Source organism: Triturus cristatus, chromosome 2_2 (assembly GCF_964204655.1).
Source record: "Triturus cristatus chromosome 2_2, aTriCri1.1, whole genome shotgun sequence".
NCBI lineage: Eukaryota > Metazoa > Chordata > Amphibia > Caudata > Salamandridae > Triturus > Triturus cristatus.
This window is the reverse complement of record NC_140582.1, coordinates 1,084,027,540-1,084,052,064: the sequence shown is the minus strand read 5'-3', so window position 1 is coordinate 1,084,052,064 and position 24,525 is coordinate 1,084,027,540.

Below are 24,525 nucleotides of genomic sequence, written 5' to 3'. Positions count from 1 at the left end.
CGGGGCATGCTGCTTGTGATGAGGGCCAGTGGTTTAGGATGTCAGGCCAAGTGTTCTCAGAATTTAAAACGACCTCATACAGTATGTTTGCTGAAGGTGCCAAGTGAGGAATAACAATTCGAATGTAGGCTTTATTGTACAGTGGAAGGCCAAGTGGACTTCAGAATGCAACATCCTTCTAGCAGTTGGGCGACCAGGCAGGGTCAGGAGAGGTACCTCCCGCTAGTAAGAATTTGTTTAATCTTTGGATAGGTAGGGGCAGTTTTCTCTCTCTGGTATGACTGATCGTAATGCAGGAACACCTTTCCCACCTATTCTCTCAGTATTATGAAATGGATGTTGGTGTCTGAGTCCAGCAACAGAATACAATGAATGAATGAATCAATAGCTCCTCTAGGGGAGATTTGTTTTAGAGATCCTTGTCCTAGGGTACAATGTAGACAGTGCTAATATGTATCAACGAGATCTCCTAGGTGAACCTCGAATAAAAGGACAATGCGAGAAGGAAGGAGGTCTTGCTGGAAAGCCTGCAAAGGAAGAGATGCTCCAGGCCCTCACCTGCTACACCACATTACCAAGAGAAAAGTAGTAGAGTAACTCTGCATTTAATAAAAATACAAATAAACATTTATGTATTTCTTTAAAGAAGTCTTTCAAGTCACAAGGTAGTGTGACCCCTCTTCTTGCTGGAAATGCGCCTGGTTATTGGCTCCATTGTCAGATTGGATTCTTTCCACTGTTGCGTTCGGTCGTGTACTCCGGGTCGACACCGTTGCTGTGCTCTATTTCAGTTCATACCGTTACCTTCCCTCCATTTGTATTGTATTTCGATCACGATTCCCTTACTCCCTGTCTCAGGTCGACGTTTGGGTACGTCGCTCAAGCGGGGTCCGGGTCGACCGAGGCCCCTCTCAGTCCTTTGGGGCCTTCTCCTGTCTCTTGGTCACTTCTCTCTACAATGCCTTGACAGTGATGAAACAGATACTTTTCGATATTGTCCAACCTGCAATGCCAAATATCCTTTGACCACTCATCATCAGATCTGCAATTAGTGCCTCTTGCCTGAACATTAGGCCGCTTATGTTGCCTGCCGCTCCTTCCATTCCAAGAAGACTCTCCGCAACCATAGGGCACGTTGGCTCGAGATGTCGCATAGGAGTGGCCACGATACCTCAGTCCTCTTTGGTCCTGAGGACTTCAAGTGAAACATCATCCACCACGATCAGTTACAGATGAAGAGGCTTTCTCACTCAAAAAAGCTCTGGCTCCTATCTGGAAATCGAGGACCATCCGCCAGTCCAGCAGTCTGTAAGTATGCCGCTCTCATACCTAGCAGTCCTTTGTCAAAGGGCACACAACCACTCTAGAGCACCAGAGACAGGCTTTTAAACCACCACTGCCTTCAGGCCATGGTCGGCACCAAAAAAACTCTTTGGATGCTGTGCCTAGCTACGGCTCAGTGCCGATATAGCCTTCGAGACCGTCTGCTTCTGCACCAAGCCAACTGTCTGCACCAACCACATCTGTCTTGATGCCGACCAGAACCTTGGCGCCCAAATCGACGCCAACCTCAGAGACAAAGACTTCAGCATCGACCAGCAAGACCGACATCAGCGCGGTCAAACCGATTCTCCATAAACTTCAGGAGGAGATCGATTCAAGGCACAAACACCTGGTCATCCACCCCCATATGGGCCGAATCCTTGCCCGCCCTTCGGGGCCTGCTGTTCCACCCTCAAAATGCCAGCTGTCATTTTAGGACGCCTTGGACATTCCGATTCCACCAAAGCAGCACAAGAAAGCGGATAAGGCTATCAGTCCCTTATCCCATGATCAACCATCCCCTCACCCCGTTCCTCAGCCTTCACCTTCCCCACCTGCTTCTGCTTCTCCAGGGGACCCCCTTGACATCACACCTCAGGGGTCTCCTCACACTGACATGGGAAGGGCATGACACATTTGACACCCCTATGCAGGGTGACCCATGGAACTCCATTGACAGACCCACCGGGGGACACAGACCCTTACCTTTTCCCTGCACATCCTTGATCTTCGGACGATTCCTCGTCCTACCAGGAACTCATTGGTAGGGCTGCCTTATTACATAAGGTGGATCTTCATATAGAGCCCCTAGAGGAAGACATCTTTTTGAAAGCATATCCTTCACTTACCGCTCTACTCAGTACCTCCCCATGCTTGAGGACATTCTACGCCACACGCCCAACATCTTTAAGGACCCCGTCCAAGCCAGGGTCATGGTCATAACATCTAAGGTGAATAAAAAATATAAAGCTTCCCATACTGTACCATTTACATACTTGGACAGCTCCCGCCCGACTCTCTGTTGGTCACTACTGCTCATAAGTGAACCAACTCCCAGGCCAGCGGGGATGCCCCACCACTGGAGGAGGAGAGTACGTGCACCGATGCGGCAGGCAAAAGGGTAGCTAGGCAATCGGCCAACCAATGGTATATCACTAATTCTATCATCCTTTTTTCAAGGTATGAACTGGGACAAGATGGAGGAGTTCCTCCAATACCTCCCAGAGGAGCATAGAAAGAGGGTACATGTAAAAGTCTCTGAGGGCAAGTAGATAACTAACACCTCTAAGCACTGTGCCCTAGATGCATAGAAAGAACTGCCATGTTTTTAATTCCAGCATCCTTCTGTGTAGACTCGACAGGCTCTGTATCTCTTGTTTCAGGCTGAAACTTCAGCAGAGCCTGTGAACATGCCCTTTGATGACCAGCATCTCTTTGGTCCACATGTGGACCAAATGTTAGAAAAGATCAAGAAAGACACGGAGACACCTAAAGTGATGTGTTCCCCGCAGGTCTTTTTGCCACAAATCCTAAGGTGGAAGCTCGTAGGCCACCTTCCCTAAAGCCTCCACGTCATAGCAGTGCACCCAGAACTCCTAGGGGTTACTTTAAGGGGCCTATAGGGGCATCAACTCTAGAGGCTGAGGTAAAGGGGGCTGCCTCAAAGGAGCTGCAACCACCACCAAACCATGACTTGCCTCTTCTACCCTACCCCCAACTACACAACACAGGTCGGGGGACGCCTTCAAGGCTTTTTTTCCAGATGGCAAGCAGTCACCCCAGAGCAGTGGGGGTTGGATATTATCCTACATGATTATTGTCTGGAGCTCACTTCCACGCCTCTCACCATTCCACCTTGTAAACACATCTCCCCGGAACACCAAAGGCTCATCAAAGAAGAAGTCATAGTGCTCCTTCTCAAAAGGGCTCTAGAACCCGTCCCCTTAACATCAGGAGGGCAAAGGAGTGTACTCTCAGTACTTCTTAATTCCCAAAAAGGACAGGTCCACAGACCCATTGCGGACCTCGGGCCCCTAAACGAATCCTTTCAGAGCACTTCCATATGGTCACTCTCCTGGATATCATTCTGCTTCTCCAGCAAGGCGATTCATGACCATGCTTGATCTGAAGAAACGCCTATTTCCACATACCAATACATTCAGCTTATTGGCGATATCTCAGATTTGTGTACAGCGGAAAACATTACCAATTCAATGTCCTTCCCTTTGGAGTTACTACTGCCCCTAGGGTGTTCACCTCCCGGTGGTGGTTGCACACCTGCGCAGACAGGGAGTCCATGTCTTCCCTTATCTGGGCGACTGGCTGATCAAGTGCCACCCACCAGCAATGCTGTGAACACGCACAGATCACAATAGACCTTCTTCACCAGTAGGGTTTACAGTCAATGGCACAAAATCCCACCTCCAAACCCTTCGGATACAACGCTACCTGGGGGTTATTCTCAACTCCGAGGTAGGCGTATCCTTTGCCAACTTTGCCAGGATCCTCTTTTCAGACACTTCTCCCTCTTTTGCAACCAAATCGACAAGTCACGGTCACAACATGCTCCTCCTAGGCATGATGGCCTCCTGCATTACCATAGTACCCCATGTCAGGTTACAAATGCATCAGTTTCAGGAAAACCTAGCACAGCAGTGGTGTCAGGTGGCGGGTCATTGCGATGATCTAATGTTGATTGGCTGCTGCACTTATCTCTCTGTGCAATGGTGGAACACCAAGGACCTGTTGCAGGGGCAGCCTTACCTTGACCAAATTCCACAGGGGACTGTTAAAGCGGACGTCTTCCTTATGTGTTGGGGTGCACACTTACTGAGTCTCATTGTCCAGGGACAGTGGGAACCCAGACACTGGGTTCTCCACATCAGCTACCTGGCACTTCTAGCCATTCACCTAGCATTAAAGACTTTCCCACATAGCTTGATAGGCAAGGTTGTTCTTGTCTGGACAGACAATATGACAGCCAGGTATTCTCTTCAGAAACAGGGGGGCACATGCTCTCCACAACTCTCACACCTATCCCAGAGCATTTGGCAGCAGGCTCTTCGCAACAAAATCCATTCCCTAGCAGAGTACCTTCCGAGGATGGGCAATGATTTTGCCTGACCTCAGCAGAATGCGGTAACAAGTCCACAAGTGAGAACTCCACCCACAAGCCCTCCTCCACTAATTCCAGAGATTGGGTTTCCTACCAGAAAAACGTGAATTGGCACCCCCAAACATAGCACTCTCAATCCTTTCCGGGATCGCAGTAACAGAACACACCCTTTCGCTCTCTCACTCGTACTTGTCCACAATAAAATAAACGAGACACTAAGCAAGTTTCGGATATTGATTTAAACTATTGTGTCCTAAAATGCAGTACTTGTGCCACAATTAGAAGAGAAATGCATACTAAAAATACTGTTAGCATGTTCAATTAACCATATATCATAAAAAAGCGATGTCATGTTATAAGACAGAATATCCTATACCCATCTCCCTTCTACTGATGCTAGATGATTGTAGGAGAGTAGGATCTGCACTTATGTTGCCCCCACTTTTTTTCTGATGTATACACTGGTTTCTGGCTATAGTCAGCCTGGGTCCCTGCTAATCAGGGCCCCAGTCTCTCTGTTCTCTCTAAACAACTTTGAGTGCATACTAGATGCACTAGTGATTGGATACTGTGGTACCTTATGAGCCCCTAGTATATGGTACCCTAGGTACCAAGAGCATAGGCACTTCACAGGCCTACCATGGGCTGAAGCAGGTATTATGCCACCCCTGGGAAGCAGACTCAATCTGACACCACAGGCCTGCTACTGCAGCCTGGGTGAGGTAGTGTTAGCACTCCTCACAGAGGTATAGGTTTCTATATCTCACCATATACACACATATAAACCTATCAGCCACCCCTATGGCAGGCCCTATCAATCCTGAGGGCAGGGTGCTTGGTTTACAATGTGAGGGGGTGCCTCTGCATGAGCAGGACCCCTCTGCAGCTACCAGAGTCTATTCTCTATGGCTGTTTGTGGATGCGGTTAAAACATATACTCTTAAGTGCATTATAATACTAACTTTGGAATGACTGCATCAAAACATGTCGTGTTTGGTGTCAAACAACTTGGAATCATACCCCCACATCAGTCCATGATGTGGGAGCATGATCCCACCCTTCTAGAGGGGACGACATGTACCCACTGTAGGAAAACGACAGAAATCTGAAAGTGCCCTGGCATCACAAAACGGATGCCACCAGCACAGACACTGGGCTGCCCTCCTGCTGCTGACTGAAACTCGCAGTGGAGGAATCCCAACAAAAGGCATCCTGTCACAGGGAGGTGTCACCACCTTCCAGACAGGGTTTAATGTGTTGGGGCTGTGTGGGTGCCCTCCTAGAGTGCTTTGAAGTCCTGCACTGGAGGAGCAGTAGGCTCCTCTGTGCATATGCCAGCTCAAACCGGTTCAGGGGCTACCTGCCCCTGCTCTGGCGCGAAACTGGACAAAGGAAAGTGGGTGTAACCACCCCCTACCCTGACCCTCCCAGAGGAGTGGTCATAGAGCTAGTCCCTCCCCTATCTTCAGTATAAGATAGCCAACCTTGCCATTGCAAAGTAGATAACCCTGGACGACGCTCTACAAAGAAGAATCCTGGCCCTTCGAAGTTCCACTACCTTTGGAAGACAGAAGAATCTTCCTTGGAGTCAAGGAGTGACTTCCCTGCTTGGCAGGCACCAAAAACTTGAATCAACGGTTGCAAACTTTTCCGCTCCTGCCGGAGTCCAAAGTCCCTGCAGCCCCGGAAGTGGATTTCCTGACTTCTCGACGGCCATTGTGAGTCCCCAGCAGAGCTGAGGCGAGTGGACCCCACGAGTGACGAGGAACAGCAATACCCGGGTACCGTGCACTATTGTCGAGTGCAACCCCTTCACGATGTTCTACGAACTTGTGCATTGGACCATTTGTGGCCCAAGCCTCCAGCAGGTTTTGCAGCGAAAATCAGAGGCCTACCCCGTCCCGAGTGACCGCGGGCTCTTGTGAAGCATTTCCTCAAGAGGCGTCTTCGTGATCCCTTGCCCGTTGGCTTGTGGGTTCCCCCAAGACTTTCTTATCGACTCAAAGGGCTCCCCTGGTTGCTCCAGGCCTGCCCTCACTTACCCTCGCTGGGTGAGTCCCTCAGACCTTGCTGGTCTGCACCATCGACTTTCTTCACTCTACACGAGGCTTGCTGTTGCCAAGGCTACACACAATTGTACCACGTTGTGACGAAACACATGTCGGCTGGTTTGTTTTCTCTTGGTATTGATCTGGATTGATATTAAATCCCTATCTTTGATACTTCTGATGTCGATTTCCATAATTTCAGCAAAAAGAAATTTTCAACTTTGGTTTTTACACTAAAACCACTATCCTTATACGTGTGCACAGGACTTTGTTGTATACTGTTGCCAAAGCTTGTTGGCTCCAATCCGGTTGCCGACACCGCCATCAGCTGCAGATGTCGTGGGACCCTCCGAATCCAGCTGCTGGTCATCGTCGATCTCTCCTGGACCTCGTAAGCGAAGAGTCAAAACACTCCTGATCACCTGAAATCGCCCGACATCCGTGGGCCTCCATCTTTCTGGCCCCAGGTCACTGGCAAGTGACTGTGAACACTGTCCCTTCAATTTTCAGGTCTTCAGCATCTCTAATCCACCCTTGGATTCCACCGGACACTTTCTCAGTCGCCGCAAGCAGCAAGTCTTCTTTGGTCTCCATAGAAAACAGCAACGCGACCCGACACCAAAAGACACCTATGCACCCGGCTTCCATGGGTGAGGTAACTCGTACACTCCGGTGCCCTAGTGTGTGTTGGTCCTCGAATTACTTACCTTATAAGTGGCTTGCTTGTAGACTTCCTCAAAGTACCCTAAAACTTTAAAAATCAAACCGCGACTTGCTCCATTGAAATCAATAGGGAACCCACGGCTGTGTTCACACACTGCATGCGTCTCCCGTGGGTCTGTTACTTACCTGCTTTCACTGCAGCAGTAAAGCCCCAGCGATTCTACAGGCCCTAGGCCTTGTTATTTTGCAAGTCGACTTTCCTAACCCATTTTTTTAGTATATGGTCTGGTACGCCCCTAGGGCCCCAGCCATATTTGTGCTTAACTTATTGTGAAACGTTGATATTTGAATGTGTTCCTGGCTCTAATCTTATAAAGAGATTAGTAGAGTGTGTCTAGAAATAAATACATATATATTTGATATATATACCTGTGTGGTGTCCTTTCATTTGGTAATTCAAGAGATTATAAGGTAAAACAAGCTGCTTTACATTCCTCTGAGACTTAGCCTGAAGGCTGCTCTCCACAGCTACCACTAGGATAGCTTTTTTAAAAAGGTTGTCTTAAACCTATCTACCATAAGAGTCGAATTGGACTGGTGCAAGGTGGCCACTATAACTAGTGACCAGCATATGCCAGGCCAACTTCTCACAATGATTATATATCAAAGATCTCTGGAATAGTGGTGGACCCCATACCTTAGCATATACAGATGGATGTTTTACATCTCAGCTGATACGGCAATCTTGTTCCAGAACCCTCACTCAGTGTCAGTGTTTCTACTTAAACTCCTGTGATTGGTTATATAACAAGATGTGTGCTCATAAGCAGCAGCTGAATTCTCTTGTTATGTCTAGGTGCTAGTGCCTGACCAGAAAGAATAGCAAGGGAGATTGTTGTGTGACCTTTTCTGTGGTGAAGAAATCCTAGGAAAAGAACAGAACACAAAAGCATATGCAGATTCGATGTGAAAGTACAATGTTGCACAAAAGCAAGCATGTTTATATAGTAATGCGTGCAAAAGAAAATGCAGCCTACAACGTGCACAATTAGGCTGATATAGGGAAAACTACAAGTGTCCATGCAGGAAACATGACGGTACCTGCATTGGTTTTTCCTTCTTATATTATCATAACTTTGTTCATAATCATTGTTTTTGATGGATTTTATGTTTTTTTTTACTATGGGAGAATAGTTGGCTTTCCATTTTCTTTCAATAATTTGATTGTTTTGAGCATTGTCTGCAGAAGCTACTAGAAGATTTCTCCCAAAGTCTATTATTTTAACTGGTAAATTCCCTAGACGTAGATCCATGAATGTGAAACAAAAGAAGTGGTTCAGGCATCCTTCATCAGTACTGGCATTCACCATCTTCATTGGACCACATTTCTGATAATTTGTGATCAAGCTCTTAAACAATCATTCACATGTCTAGACCTAAATAATTTGGATTGAATTTAAGAATCAGTCGAGATGTAGTGAGCGTATCCCTTACATCACTAATTTATGATCCTAAGCCAATCCTGGGAAAATATGGATTGACCAAAACAAAGAGCTATGTAGCAAATCTGCTCCCTTAACACACTCAAATGCTTTGTCTGAAAACACGATCATGATTTTGCTGTCTGGGATAAAGAATTTGTACCCAAAGAAATTGAACCACCACCCTGATAGTCTTCTTCTCTGGCTAAAAGTGGCTTAAATTGCCCCTTAAAGTTTCCATGCAAGTCAGGTTTTCCTCCTCTGCCTGCTCATTTACTTAATTTAAAGTGATGTTATGGATTAGGTGATACAATCCTTTGCAAACGAGTTATGGTACACCTTATCTCTTGTAGCATATGAATTCTGTACTAAGCTATCAAGCATATTCATAAATTGTAAGTACATCACCATGAGGGCAAGCTCTGCCATCCCTTTATAGATTGTATGGTACAGTTTATCAATACTGGTGTAGCTTGCTGCTTGTAACCTGAACTAATCCTCCTTTCAAAAGAGAGTTGTGAAATTTAACATAAGATTAATTGAATGTTTAGATTTAGCAAGCATTAGTTCAAGTCTTTACTCTTTGTGGACCAGCCCTGTGCTAGTCGCGGTGATGCAAATGGCTGTTCTTCCTCCTCGATAGGTCGACCAAATGGATACATTATTAAACAAGAAAAGGGAATGCAATGAAACTGATAGCAAGGGCAAGTGTTCCCAGTGTCCGTCAGAGCCTCACTGGTAGACTCCTATTGTTCATCAACGTTGGCGCTCTTGAGCACCGGCGGTGGAGCTGCTCATTCCTAGCTCTCGATGAATCCCACGTCGTCCAGGATAATGTACCCCCCTCCGAAGGAGCACATTCAATGTATCCTGTCCAATGCCAGAACAGTGCACCAAGCTCGCCTCAACCTAAGCTAACACCGTTGATACTACAGCATAGTCCACCCCTAACTTGCATAGTCCATCCCTGACATCTGACTTCTCCTTAGGTGCACTATTCCTCGGCCGAGGGTGCAATTTGTACCTGATAACTCCAGGCACAGAGGGCTTAATCTCCGGAGGGACCGCTGCATTTAGTACATCATCGTTTTCAGCATCCGTTTGGGTCCATGTAAGCTTTGCATCACCCAAAGAGACAAACTGAGGGACTTTCTCACCCTCAGCGTCCCCAATGCCGTCCCTTACCCAGTTGTCATAGCGTAGGGATAAGAGTATCCTGCGGCAGTGGGTGGAATGAATCCAATTCTTTCGGCCAGCGACTTTGACTGCAGTCCGGGTAGTGAGGAACACCTGCCTGGGCCCCTTCCACTGGGGCTCCAAGCTTCTCTTCCGCTGAAAATTCCAGAGCAACACCCAGTCCCCGGGCTGGATGTTATGACCGGGCCCCTCTGGTACGGGTGGGAGCGCCTCTTGGATCTGTTCGTGAATAGGACACAGATTTTCAGTTAACTGGCACAGGTAATCAGTCAATAGAGGGTACTCAATTTCTGAAAACCTGCGCGGGATGCCCCAGACATTCGCCAGCCGTCCGAACACGACCTCGTAGAGCAGGGGTACTCACAAACTTTCTCTTGGGGGCCAAATTTACAGTGTGGTTTGTGGCCGAGGGCCGCACCTTGGGGGCGGGGTCATTGGGGGAGGGGGCGGGGCTAGAGCAAAAAAAAAACTGTGACCATGAGCCACCGGACCCGGCATACACATATCCCTCTCTCTATCTCCCTCCTCTGTCGTCCTCCGTCTCCCTCCCTCCTCCGTCTCCCTCCCTCTCTCCTTCTATCCGTCTCTCTCCCTCTCCGTCTCTCTCCGTCTCCCCCTCTGTCTCCCTCTCTCTCTCTGTCTCCCTCTCTGTCTCCCTCCCTCTCTCTCCCTCTCCCTCCCTCTCCTTCCCTCTCCGTCTCCCTCCCTCTGTCTCCCTCCCTCCCTCTGTCTCCCTCCGTCTCCCTCCCTCCGTCTCCCTCCCTCCCTGTCTCCCTCCCTCCATCTCCCTCCCTCCATCTCCCTCCCTCTGTCTCCCTCCATCTCCCTCTCCCTCCCTCCCTCCGTCTCCCACCCTCCGTCTCCCTCCCTCTGTCTCCCTCTCCCTCCCTCCGTCTCCCTCCATCTCCCTCCCTCCGTCTCCCTCCCTCCGTCTCCCTCCCTCCGTCTCCCTCCCTCCGTCTCCCTCCCTCCGTCTTCTCCCTCTCCGTCTCCCTCCCTGTCTCCCTCCCTGTCTCTCTCCCTGTCTCTCTCCCTCCCTCTGTCTCCCTCTCCCTCCCTCTGTCTCCCTCTCCCTCCCTCTGTCTCCCTCCCTCCCTCTGTCTCCCTCCGTCTCCCTCCCTCCGTCTCCCTCCCTCCCTGTCTCCCTCCCTCCATCTCCATCCCTCCATCTCCCTCCCTCCGTCTCCCTCCCTCCCTCCCTCCCTCTGTCTCCCTCCATCTCCCTCTCCGTCTCCCTCCGTCTCCCACCCTCCGTCTCCCTCCCTCTGTCTCCCTCCGTCTCCCTCCGTCTCCCTCCCTCCGTCTCCCTCCCTCCGACTCCCGCCCTCCGTCTTCTCCCTCCCTGTCTCCCTCCCTGTCTCCCTCCCTGTCTCCCTCCCTGTCTCCCTCCCTGTCTCCCTCCCTGTCTTCCTCCCTGTCTCCCTCCCTGTCTTCCTCCCTGTCTCTCTCCCTGTCTCTCTCCCTCCCTCTCCCTCCCTCTGTCTCCTTCTCCCTCCCTCTGTCTCCCTCCCTCCCTCTGTCACCCTCCGTCTCCCTCCCTCCCTCCCTCTGTCTCCCTCCATCTCCCTCTCCCTCCGTCTCCCTCCATCTCCCTCCCTCCATCTCCCACCCTCCGTCTCCCTCCCTCTGTCTCCCTCCCTCCCTCCCTCCGTCTCTCTCTGTCTCCCTCCCTCTATCTCTCCCTCTGTCTCCCTCCCTCTCCCTCTGTCTCTCTCCCTCTCCCTCCCTTCCTCTGTCACCCTCCGTCTCCCTCCCTCTGTCTACCTCCCTCCCCCTCCCTCCCTCTATGCCTCTCTCTGTCTCCCTCCCTCCCTCCGTCTCTCTCTGTCTCCCTCCCTCTATCTCTCCCTCTGTCTCCCTCCCTCTCCCTCTGTCTCTCTCCCTCTCCCTCCCTTCCTCTGTCACCCTCCGTCTCCCTCCCTCTGTCTACCTCCCTCCCCCTCCCTCCCTCTATGCCTCTCTCTGTCTCCCTTCCTCTCCCTCCCTCCCTCCCTCCCTTTCCCTCCCTCCATCACGGGCTGAGGCTGGGGGCGGGGCTAGAGCAAAAAAAAAACTGTGACCATGAGCCACCGGACCCGGCATACACATATCCCTCTCTCTATCTCCCTCCTCTGTCGTCCTCCGTCTCCCTCCCTCCTCCGTCTCCCTCCCTCTCTCCTTCTATCCGTCTCTCTCCCTCTCCGTCTCTCTCCGTCTCCCCCTCTGTCTCCCTCTCTCTCTCTGTCTCCCTCTCTGTCTCCCTCCCTCTCTCTCCCTCTCCCTCCCTCTCCTTCCCTCTCCGTCTCCCTCCCTCTGTCTCCCTCCCTCCCTCTGTCTCCCTCCGTCTCCCTCCCTCCGTCTCCCTCCCTCCCTGTCTCCCTCCCTCCATCTCCCTCCCTCCATCTCCCTCCCTCTGTCTCCCTCCATCTCCCTCTCCCTCCCTCCCTCCGTCTCCCACCCTCCGTCTCCCTCCCTCTGTCTCCCTCTCCCTCCCTCCGTCTCCCTCCATCTCCCTCCCTCCGTCTCCCTCCCTCCGTCTCCCTCCCTCCGTCTCCCTCCCTCCGTCTTCTCCCTCTCCGTCTCCCTCCCTGTCTCCCTCCCTGTCTCTCTCCCTGTCTCTCTCCCTCCCTCTGTCTCCCTCTCCCTCCCTCTGTCTCCCTCTCCCTCCCTCTGTCTCCCTCCCTCCCTCTGTCTCCCTCCGTCTCCCTCCCTCCGTCTCCCTCCCTCCCTGTCTCCCTCCCTCCATCTCCATCCCTCCATCTCCCTCCCTCCGTCTCCCTCCCTCCCTCCCTCCCTCTGTCTCCCTCCATCTCCCTCTCCGTCTCCCTCCGTCTCCCACCCTCCGTCTCCCTTCCTCTGTCTCCCTCCGTCTCCCTCCGTCTCCCTCCCTCCGTCTCCCTCCCTCCGACTCCCGCCCTCCGACTCCCGCCCTCCGTCTTCTCCCTCCCTGTCTCCCTCCCTGTCTCCCTCCCTGTCTCCCTCCCTGTCTCCCTCCCTGTCTCCCTCCCTGTCTCCCTCCCTGTCTTCCTCCCTGTCTCCCTCCCTGTCTTCCTCCCTGTCTCTCTCCCTGTCTCTCTCCCTCCCTCTCCCTCCCTCTGTCTCCTTCTCCCTCCCTCTGTCTCCCTCCCTCCCTCTGTCACCCTCCGTCTCCCTCCCTCCCTCCCTCTGTCTCCCTCCATCTCCCTCTCCCTCCGTCTCCCTCCATCTCCCTCCCTCCATCTCCCACCCTCCGTCTCCCTCCCTCTGTCTCCCTCCCTCCCTCCGTCTCTCTCTGTCTCCCTCCCTCTATCTCTCCCTCTGTCTCCCTCCCTCTCCCTCTGTCTCTCTCCCTCTCCCTCCCTTCCTCTGTCACCCTCCGTCTCCCTCCCTCTGTCTACCTCCCTCCCCCTCCCTCCCTCTATGCCTCTCTCTGTCTCCCTTCCTCTCCCTCCCTCCCTCCCTCCCTTTCCCTCCCTCCATCACGGGCTGAGACAGCTTCCCAGCGCGCACACACACAGCCGCACTGAGACAGCTTCCCAGCGCTCACACACAGCCCCACCCGAGTACATCACGGGTCTTTAAAAGACCATTTACATGTTAAAGCTTTGTTGTATTTCACCTCTTAGGCCCCTGCATCTCCACTTTGACAATCACTGGAATCCCCCGGCCCCACAGAGCAGTCTCAGAGTCCGGGCTTCTGCACCCGACACTCCGACAGGGTTTGCTAACACTATTTAATTTATTTTTTAAAACACATATAGGATGTCTGCATTGTCCGCGGGCCGCCGAGGAAGGCTTGCCGGGCCACTGGCGGCCCGCGGGCCGTACTATGAGTAACCCTGTCGTAGAGTGACAATCCTGTCCTAGAATGTGCTGTAATACTTGTAGACAAAAGAGCTAGTGGTAAAGCATCTGGCCACTGTAACCCTGTGGTCTCTTGAATCTTTGCCAATTTCAGTTTGAGAGTACCATTGTACTTCTCAACCAAACCCGCTGACTGAGGGGGATTTGCAGCATGGAATTTCTGCTTTTTGTGCAAACCGTCGCCAACTATCTGGATAACCTTGGCATTAAAGTGGCTTCCGTTATCACTCCAGATCAAACGGGGCAAGCCGAAGCAAGGAAAGAACTCCTTCAGGAGTACTTTTACAGTCGCAATGGCTGTATTCGCTTTAGTAGGGTAAGCCTCAACCCATTTACCGAATGCACAAACAACTGCCAATACATACTTCAAATTATTGACTTTGTCCATTTCGATATAGTCCATGTGAAGGACCTCGAAAGGGAAGGTGGGAGGTGCAAAAGTTTCGGGTGGCGTAGGGTACCTTTGCCAGGATTGTGCATCATGCGCACCATACAGTACTTTACTAAATGTGCAGCCGTCTTTAGAATATTGTCATTTTGCCATACGGGGTCTAACAGTTTGCAAATACCCTTAGCAAATATGTGAGCTGGGCCATGGGCCATCGTGACTACTGGAAGAACATATGCATCTGGCAACATCCATCTCTGCTTCCCTGACTTGTCAATCCAACATCCCTCATCATTCATGTTTGCTTTACTTTCTTGCCACACTGCTAATTCCTCCATTGTGGCCTCACTCTGTATCTCCTTCACATTTTCGAGTGACCTCGGGCACCCACCTAGCGGGATCTGCTACAAACATTCTTTTCCTCTTAGTTCGGGCTGTTTCCTTAGCTATCTGCTCTGCAAAGGCGTTCCCTTTGCCCACATCGCCAGTAACTTTTCTATGAGCGCTGCACTTCACTATTGCCAATTTCTTAGGGAGTGTCAGAGTGGACAAAAGCCTATGTATAAGAGGACCATGCTGAATCCGTGTCCTGTAGGAAGTAAGGAACCCTCTCTACCCAGAGCCGCCCAAAATCATGGGCGACCGAAAGGCATACTGACTGTCAGTATAAATATTGACAACTAGCCCCTCACTCACTTTGCAGGCTTCGATAAGGGTGACTAACTCAGCTGCCTGGGCGGACTGATAGGGAACTCGTGATGTCTCAACTATCGTACGCAACATAGTAATTGCGTATGCTGCAGTGGTGGTGCCATCTGGTAATGTGAAACAAGAGCCATCGACATATAGTTCCCCTTGGGGGTAAGCTAAGGGAACGTCAGTTAGGTCTACCTGTCCTTTCGTCTCTTCCGTCCGGACGATACAATCATGTATGTCAGTCTCATTCTCAGAAGGGAGGGGTAGTAACATGGCTGGATTCAGAGTGACACAGCCTTTAATCATGATGTGCTTTGCACAGAGCATTAGCTCGTAGCCTGTCAGACGTGCACTGGTGAGGTTCTGTGCCTTTGTCCTATTCAAAAGTGTATCCACAGCATGAGGTACCATAATTGTGAGGTCAGTATCAAGTACAAGTCCCGCCGATTGTCTTGTTGAGACAGTCACAGCCGCGACCGCTCTTAGACAGCTCGGAAGGTCTCCTGCGACAGGGTCAAGCACAGCAGAGAAATAAGCACACGGTCGTTGCTTATTCCAGAAGTTTTGTGGTAAAACAGAAAGCGCACAACCACCCAGCTCATGGACATACAACACAAAGCATTTAGCCTAATTAGGGGTACCAAGCACTGGAGCCGAGCAAAGCGCAGTTGTTAATTGCTCAAAAGCCTGCTGACACTCTGGCATCCAAGGCAGGGTGTCATGCACATCTTTTAGTGTTAGCGCAAGCAGAGGCTTAATAAGCAGCGAGTAGCCAGGTATCCACTGAAAGTGATACCTATGAATGCACGCACATCTTTCTGAGTTTGGGGTATTGGCATTTTCACAGTGGTACTGATGAGCTCAGGGGTCAATCTCCTACCCTCCTTCGACAGTAGGAGACCTAAATAGGTGACCTGTCGACAATAATGAAATTTGGAAAGGGATCCTTATGACCAATTTCAGCTAAATGGAGCAACAATTTAACTGTACTATCTCTGCAACCTTGTTCTGTGTCCAAGGCGATGAGCAGCTCATCAACATATTTGAGCAATACATTACCTCTGGGGAGGGACAAGGAATCCAGCTGACCTTTCAAAGCTTGACTATAAATACTCATACTTTCTGTATAGCCTTGAGGAGCGTGACAGAATCTAAAGCTTCTAGCAGCTAGGGTGAACCCGAACAGATACATGCTGTCAGGATGAATGGGGATACTGAAGAATGCATTTTTCAAGTCAATGACCAAAAAGAATTTAGCAGAAGAAGGAATACTTGTCAAAAGTGTTGTTATGTCAGAGACCATTGGAATCACTATTTTGTTAACTTCACGCAAGTCAGTCACAAAACAATAAACATCTGCATGGTCATCAGAGGAACCCGAAGGTGTCCTTTTGAGAATAGGAAGAATAGGGCTATTACAAACATTAGCAGCAGTCTCTTCAACCACTCCTTTCTCATTCAAATCCTGCACAATTTGCTTCAAAGCTTACTCACCTGCCTGTGGTATTTTATACTGGGGAATACAGGGTAAAATAGGACCTTCCTTGACATGTATCGAAATAGGTGATATTTGTAAGAAACTCACGTCTGTGTCGCCCGCTGCCCACAGAGTGGGTGGCACATCCTTAAGCTCCGCAGGAAGAGGTGCATCTTTAGACAGACACTGTGTAGCGCACACAACATCGGCCCCATTCTCATGTAGACACCCTCCGGGGAGCAGCAAATTGTGGCTTGCAATTTCTTCAATAAATCCAGACCAATCAAACTTCCTCCACAATTAGATGTCAACAAGAATGGTGAATCCACAGTAAAGGGACCAATAGTTAGCGCAAGGGGTTTTGAAATAGGGCTTACAGCTGGTACCCCGGAAAAACCTACTGAAAACGAGAAATAGAACTATTTGTTGCACCTGTATCTACCAAGAACTCTTTAGTCGAACCATGCACATCTGCACTAACGTACAGACCACGTTGATCTACAGGTATCTGATCTGGTCCCTCACTCTGTCCCTGTCTGTCCTAGCTGTAAGACATCCCCGTCACCTCATCCGTATCATAATCATCGTGATAATACTGTCCACCCCGAATGTCATCAAAATAGTTAGTATCAGAATGACTCTGCGAAGCCACAGCATTCTGAGCACTGTCTTGGCCACCAGCTTCATGACCCCATCCACGAGAACCTCGTCCTCTAGGAGCCGCCACCTTCTGCAAAAGCACCGGACACCCGTTGCACCAGTGTCCCTCCTCTTTACAGTCTGCACACTGATACACCCCAAATGTGCAATATTACCGGGCCAGCTAGTGCGTGGAAGCTGTCGGGCTCTACCGTTCCCTCTAGAAGCCTGCTGTAACAACACCTTTGTCTTCAAATCCTTGTGCTTTTTTCCGTCTTCTCCTCCTCCCTGTGTTCATAATACTGTGCCATATTCAAGATGATGGAAGGGGAAGAGGTGGACCAGGTGCTCTCAGAAGTCGGCAATCTGGTCAAAATGTCAGGAAGCAAATTGGAAACAAATCTATTAACAAACAGCCGCACACCACCTTCAATTGACAAATCCTTTCCACTATAGTCTAAGAACACACCCTAAAACCGTGTGAAAAAGTCTGACGCAATCTCATCCCTCTTCTGGCGGCAAGCCAATACCTTGTCCCAAACAACTTTCCGGAGGGATAATAGAATGCATATACGTGATAATGCGGCCAGGCAAAGCAAGTATCTCCGCCCTAGGCTTATCACCTGGCTTCCGATCCTGAGCCCAAGTTTTAATTTGATCCCAGGTACCACCCAATTCCGCAACATGATCCTGTGTGTGTACTTGTCTCCAAATATCAACCGGAACCAGTAAACCGAATAACATTTCAATATCAGCGAGCGTCAGCACCGTCGAAGAGGCAACTTCAGTCAGCTCCTTATAATAAGCGGTGGGATTTTTCCTAGGGTCAGGTAACTGAGTCTTAAGGGACAAGACTTCACTCCTTTTCCATGGAGTGTAAACCCATTGTTCCTGGAAACAGGCATCTTTCTCTGCTTTCATTCGCCTCTGGTTAACCTCCTTTTGCCATGTTCTAAGGGAATCAAACATAGACTGCCTACTTCTTCTTGCAAACAGCTTCTCCTGCAAAAAAAGCAATTGTCTGTTCATCAAACGTGCCCGTCAACGGCCACTGCAACTCGGCATTGTCTCTTGTATAATTGTGCCATAGTGTACTAAACATAATAGGGCCAAGGCCATGACATGCTTCACATACATATCAAAGTTTGGAGTGCCTACTTGAGGCGCTGGCTGACTTTCTTCCAATTGAGCATCAGCAGAACAACGACAACAAGAAACCAAAAACCGGCTCATTCCAGGCATTTTCAAAAGTAAGCCAAATTTGTTATGTTGCCTGGCAAAGTGTTCACAGACACTTTGTATCCAAATCGGTCCTCAGACCGTACCGTATGCAAACCAAAATGGGTCCTCAGACCATCCCAAAGACAAACCAAAATGGTACCATATCCACAAAGAACCAAAACAAACTCACCTGGTGCACACAGGTCAAATGAATTTATTCTCCACTGCCAACTCTTTGGACCAAACGGTCAGTTCAAGGGTTTTGCCATTTAGGAACCCCGCCGGGATGACCACTGGCCGAGGCACCGGCCGGTCAAACAGATGTGGCAGCTGCGAGATCAGGAACTCTCTTGTGCAGGGATCCCTGGTCCCTCTGTCCAACCCGACGATGGCTCCGACCTCCTCACCCGTCCACAGGCGAGGATGGGCCACCCGATGGAGTCCCTGTTCGGGCACCAACTGAAGGAAGTGACCCGATTAGGGCCACCCGGGTCACTCACAACCACCTTTGAGCCTTCCACACAAATAAAGAGTCGGTCAGACAGTAGAGAATACAAACCAAGTATATTTATTCAGGTACACTCGGGCGGAGTCCAGTTTGACTAGCCTCCTGGGATTGCTGCAGAGGGACTGACTTCAGCAAGCATAGCGATACGTTATGTAGAATTCAGAACCAATAAAGACACACCCTGACTGGAAATTTCCAGTTGGAAGCAGTTGAACAAAGGAGATACAGAAGGATGAGTTTTGATCCTGAGACCGGGAACATGGTTGGCATCAAGGTCACTCTGCCTGTACCCGCCGCTCTAAGGGTGGGAGCAGGCCTATCTAGTGGGAAAGTTATGTGCTAATAAGAACAGTGTATTCATTAGTACAGCAAGGCTCAACCTTGGAGAAACGAAAACTATTGCAGCTGCTTTCAGCAGAGGCAGGGAAAGAAATCAATTTCAATCGTAATTCAAAATGGCGGCCAAATGTAAAATGGTGCAGCGAATGCTAACTTAAGGCACACAGTACATAAACAACACAGCTAAACCATTTTTATTCCAACAGTGTCCTCCAATGATGAGTTTCCTCTCTGATAACATGTATTAGAAATCATTCCACCCGAGTGTGAGCTGGAGGCTTCTCTCATCAGAATTGACCTCTGAGTAGGCCCATTTGGTTGGGCCTTTGCGTTCTAGAAAATGAAAGCAACATACTAATACCATAATATTCTCCAGCTTCATACCTCACTGTCTCAAAACAGCAGACGGGCTCTTAAGACATCTAAGTCCATGGTCTCACAGTTTGAGTGTAAGAGAAGGAAAGCCTTAGAGGACAATGACTACCGGACTCATCAAATGAACAGAAAGTGTTCAACGAGTACGACGACTAGCGTCTGCCATGACTTTCCATACCATGAAGGACAGATCCTTGGATTCATTTAAATTCACATAGGCGTAGGCGTACGCTTCCCGAATAAGGAGTACACAGTGCATGCGCTGTCTAGTAAGTAGTGCTCTGGAACCACATTGGTAATACACCTGAACACCCTGCCAAGCCAGGTTCTTATTTGATATTTTCTAATACAGGGTGTCACAAGATGAAGCTGTCTGTATCCTGTCCTGGTGCATAGTTGTGGAGAAGAACATTTCCTGTCCCAGTCCTCTTTAAGTTAAACAATTCCAAACATTAGAAAAGATGACCACATGTTATTTCATGGGCCCTTGTGTTTTTTCCTTGAGGTATTTGGGAAAGATGTTTGAAATCTGGTAGACTATCATGTATTTAACTGGCTGGCTGATTATGTTGATCAACGTATACCCAGTTTGTACCTGCGCTGGCTTTCACATGTATCTCAGAAGGCATCATAATACTGATCCAGTATGAGTGGTTCAACTGACTAACGTGTATTGTAATAGTGATTGGCAGGAAAGATTCAACAAGCGGGTACACCAGCTCCAGTAGGTTCAATAAATAAATTTGCTTTCAAAATATCTCAGCATGGTTCCAACTCCTTCATCAGTCTTAAGAAGTTGAGACATGGAATCAAATCCCCCGAAGGGTGTTTCTGTTCCAAACTGTGCCTTTATGTTCCCCTCAATTCAGGCTTCATAAGAGTACAAAAGTGTATGTCAAGGCAGCCCCTCTATAAACACATGGACCTCAGATAAAGGAAGTCCAGCTGTGCAACATTAATGTAGGAAACAATCTCCTTCATATGTTTTTGTAAAATGTCTCCAAGTAAGGCATTTCCTAGAACAACACCAAATGTATGCTCTGTTTCAACAAGCAAGGGGCACTCAGTATACACCTTAGTGTATGTTTTATGGCCCTTGAAGTAAGCTACACTATCACTCTTGCCTAATCCGTCTGCGGATATGAGGACATGAAGATGGAGAGATTAGTGGCTGTGATGCTGCACACATGTGGAAGCTGAACCCCTCGGGATATTCAACCTTTGGAGCCCCTGCAAAGTAACCTCTATGTAGTAAATAAAGACAGCAATTGTCCCAAATAGAACTAACTTACTCTGTTAATAAGTTGTGGGGTTTTTTACCATGTTTTCTTGGTGAAGTTATTTAGCTGCCATTCTGAGCCGCTGGTTTTACTCAAAACAAAACAAAGCAGAAAGATAAAGATTTGATTATCTGATGCATCTATGCTGCTGTGAGTTAGTCAAGGGAAGTCTACTCATTATTTTGACCAAATTGGCTGGGCTGCGTTTGAGGAGATGCAGATAGATACTGAAGGAGCCGGGTTCCCTCTCATACATATACTCCGGAACCCCCGACCGATGAACCTTTGGTGCCTGCTTCAAAAGTGCAGAGGGGAGAAATAACTCATTTGGTCTGACTTGCGTGCTCAAAGAATCAGGACTTCAAAGACTCACAGACGCCAGGTTCTAAGTTTAGTGCGTTTATTACAAAGCCAAAAATAACTGAACATACAAGCACCTCAAGATGAGGTTATAGAAATACATCGGAACAAATACAAAGCCAAACCTACGAGCAAAGTTGAAGTGTGGAGCATGTAGAGAATAACAAATTCCAACACCAGAACAAAGGCAATAAGTGCCCCCTCGTCGAGATCAGACTTTATTGGGGGTTTGTAAGTAAAACTCATCAGTCTGTCCCTACACTACCACTAACATGACATCCCTACTTAGCATTCTACAGGCAAGTCAGGAAAAGGTGTCAGCACGTGAAGACTTCCTAAGAAGTGCACTCACATTGCATGGGTCAAGTAGCCAAAGGTTACGGAGCTCGTTCTAAGATGCTCCTTCCCTCACCACCCATCTCCTCTCTTCTCCTGACTCAACCCCCTGGGGCACTGTCCCTAATTCCAACACCAAAATCTCAAATCACGCCCACTGCTCGTCTTCTGTCCACCTCATTCTACTGGGCACCCCTCATAGGTGATTTTCCACTCAGTTTCGATACCTCCCAGCTCCTTGCTCTGTGACCTTGATTCCCAGGCCTTCTCCCGTGAGAAAGAACACCATCTCCCATTATCAGCATTTCTTGTGTGAATGTATTCTTTCCTCCCCTTAGCCTAACTCCTAAAACAAAAGTGTTATTCTAACTAACAAAGACAGTTTTTTTTTCACCTGCAACAGAAATGTGAGAAAAGAACAAATGCAACATGCACATGAAATTTAACTATTAAATTAAAATGCGAAAGCAGTCAGGGAGAAGACATTTCAGGTCTACAGAAATCGGCCAAGATGAGAGAATAGCACATAGAACTCATGAGTTTACATATAAAATGAGCTCTTTTACTGAGCGTTTCTAAATCAACCCATTACATGGAGCCATCAAATGCGTGAATAAGTGCAAGATTTTAACACAATTCTACACGTTCATGTTTTCAGCTAAACACACATATTTTGCAACCTTAATTTCTTCACGTTTATATGGAAAATATGCACATCACTTTTCACATTATTACAGTACACTTCTAATGTTCCATGTTAATACGACAAAAGAATAAATGTAGGTGCGAATTACTCATGATTATAATGCACCCCTACAAATGAAAGAGCACCATTGCGCTCTATCAATACTTTCAACTGATGGCCTGTTCCAGCCTGTCACACTAGTAAACTTCAAGCAGGAGGAGGCGACTGCATTAACTTCTTGTTTCATGGTAATTTGACTGTCGAGGATGATGCCAAGGTTGCGAGCGTGGTCGGTCGTTGTAGGTCTGAGTTCTGCAGGCCTCGGAGCCCTATCCTGCCTTGTATTGTACTGGATATTGGCCTCCCTTGGCCATCTCTGGATTCTAAAGTAAGCCGGAGCTATTCCTCCTGCCTTCTTCTAGTGCCCATGCTTTAAGGGTAGATGGAAATTAAAATTTGAAGGTCAATATCTAACTCACCAAAAATATCAACCATGCTCATAGGCCATTCTTTTTGGAGAATATACCCTTCTCAGACTGGCTTCTTATGGCTCCTTTAAGAAACCCTTTCTAATTCCGATTTAGACAGAAACAAGATAATGCTACGGGAATGTCCCCTGCAAGGTGTTCAGTCATGTTTCCGTGACCTGGGTGCCCGTTTGCAGATATTTGGTATTCTTGTTTATTGTTTTGATCCTTGCCTCGTGCTGATCTAGTTGTTTGTGCAGAGGCCTAGGATGTTTTTGGGTTCTAGTGATTTAAGTGCTGGTACTGTGAAGAGAGTAGTTAAACCTTGTCTTTCTTAACTTTCCTGCCCTTTTCTGTTTTCCTCAGTGACTTCCGAATCCTTGAGATCCCTCAGGGCCCTCCACTGTGTTTTCCTATCAGGACTTCTAAATTACATGCAGAGTAGAGGGTCGCTAATGATATATGGAGATTACTTGCTTACATTGTTGCCTGCGCTCCTGGGAAGGATTCTGCTACTTTGTGTGGAAAAAGTCCAGTCCCCCATAACCTGGGTTCTTAACTTCCACCTTCGTGTGTACAGTATGGTTGTCCTACTCAGAGACTGCTGTTTGGGTCATTTTGTTATGGAGGACAGCATGTATTCCCTATATGAGATTAAAGACCAGCCTCTCATACTTTGTCTTTCGAGCAGCCCACCAGCTGTATCATTACCGTCTGTTTATGGACGTAAATATACTCCCTTCCTATGATTTGACCAGCAACAACTGTTTATGCACAGCAGCCCCCGTTCCACCTGGCAATAACCTTGCTGCAATTAGGGTGTCTGTTTTTATCCCACAATTCACTTCTACTGCTTCCCAGCCCCCAAATTAGAAAGCTCGGGGAAAGCCAGAAAAGTTGCTCCTCGCACTGGTTAAGTAGATAGTCTGAAGTTGGCATACCTACTGGACACGGGCTTTCCACCTGTGCAGCCAGGTTCAGATAAGTGCAGGTGATCAGGAGCAAGCGATTTCCAAAGGTTTTGGACTTTCAGAAGCAACTTTACAGCATCAGATGATAGAAGGCAACATGTGAGGGACAAGACTCCTTTGCTGCTCCCCTTGATGCTATATCTAAGTGTAGAACAAGAGGGCAGTGCCAAAGCTGCAGTACCATGCTGTGAAGATGGGGAGGTGGACTGCTCTAAGAGGAGCTGCCCTGACTGGGAGGAGTCTGAACAGAGCCTCAGTTCTTTACTCAGTGGCGTAACAAAACTTGAGGTGGCCCTACTACAAAATACATGGAGGACTGTTACTGTTGTCCCTTGTCATTGATAGTATACTGACACCCAGATGAGGGTAGTATCCATTCAGAAAGAGGAAGCCGTCAGCGAGTGACAACAGTGGCGTAACATTAGCCCCCAAAGTGCGGGAGGTCCATGGGGCGCCCTTTGTGCTGTGCATAGTTACCTGGCCCCCGGCCAGAGAGTTCCTGACTTGGACCGAGGTGGGTGTGGGGGGACACGGACCTAGTCATGGGGGGGTGACCCACCACTCCTTCCCCCTGCGCACCCTAAACCTGCCCCACAAAACTGCCCCAGCACAGAAAAATACAATAATAATTACATCTTGTTATTATCTATGTTTTTTTGCCGTGCTTTAAGGCAGTGGGGAGCCGCCCCAGACTATGTGCTTGTCCATGCTTGTTAAACAACCTGTCTTAAGAAGCTGTTGTCAGGAGCCTCCGCAGTCTGTCACCTTAAATGTTTGGTAGCAAAGGTTTCAGTCATCCATCAGAGTAAAAGTTAACAATTCACCTATCCCAGCGGAGAGTGTGGCGGATGGTTAGTTGGAAAAGGAGCTTGCGTTTTGGGGCAGGGCCTGCAAATAGTAGAAGCAAACACTTCCTGTGCAGAAACAGAGGAGAACAGCCGGGGGCAATCATTTCCGGAGCAGCCCAGGCAAGGATAGGTTTTAAGCTCTCGACTTTTTCCTCTCGGCGGTCCACACCTGGATACAGCAGTCGAAAACCTTCTCCTGTGCTAAATGAGTTTGCACCACTGGCACCCTTTCAGATGTATTCTTTTATCCCGTTTTAAGGGACCCTACAGGCAGCAGGTAGTTAAT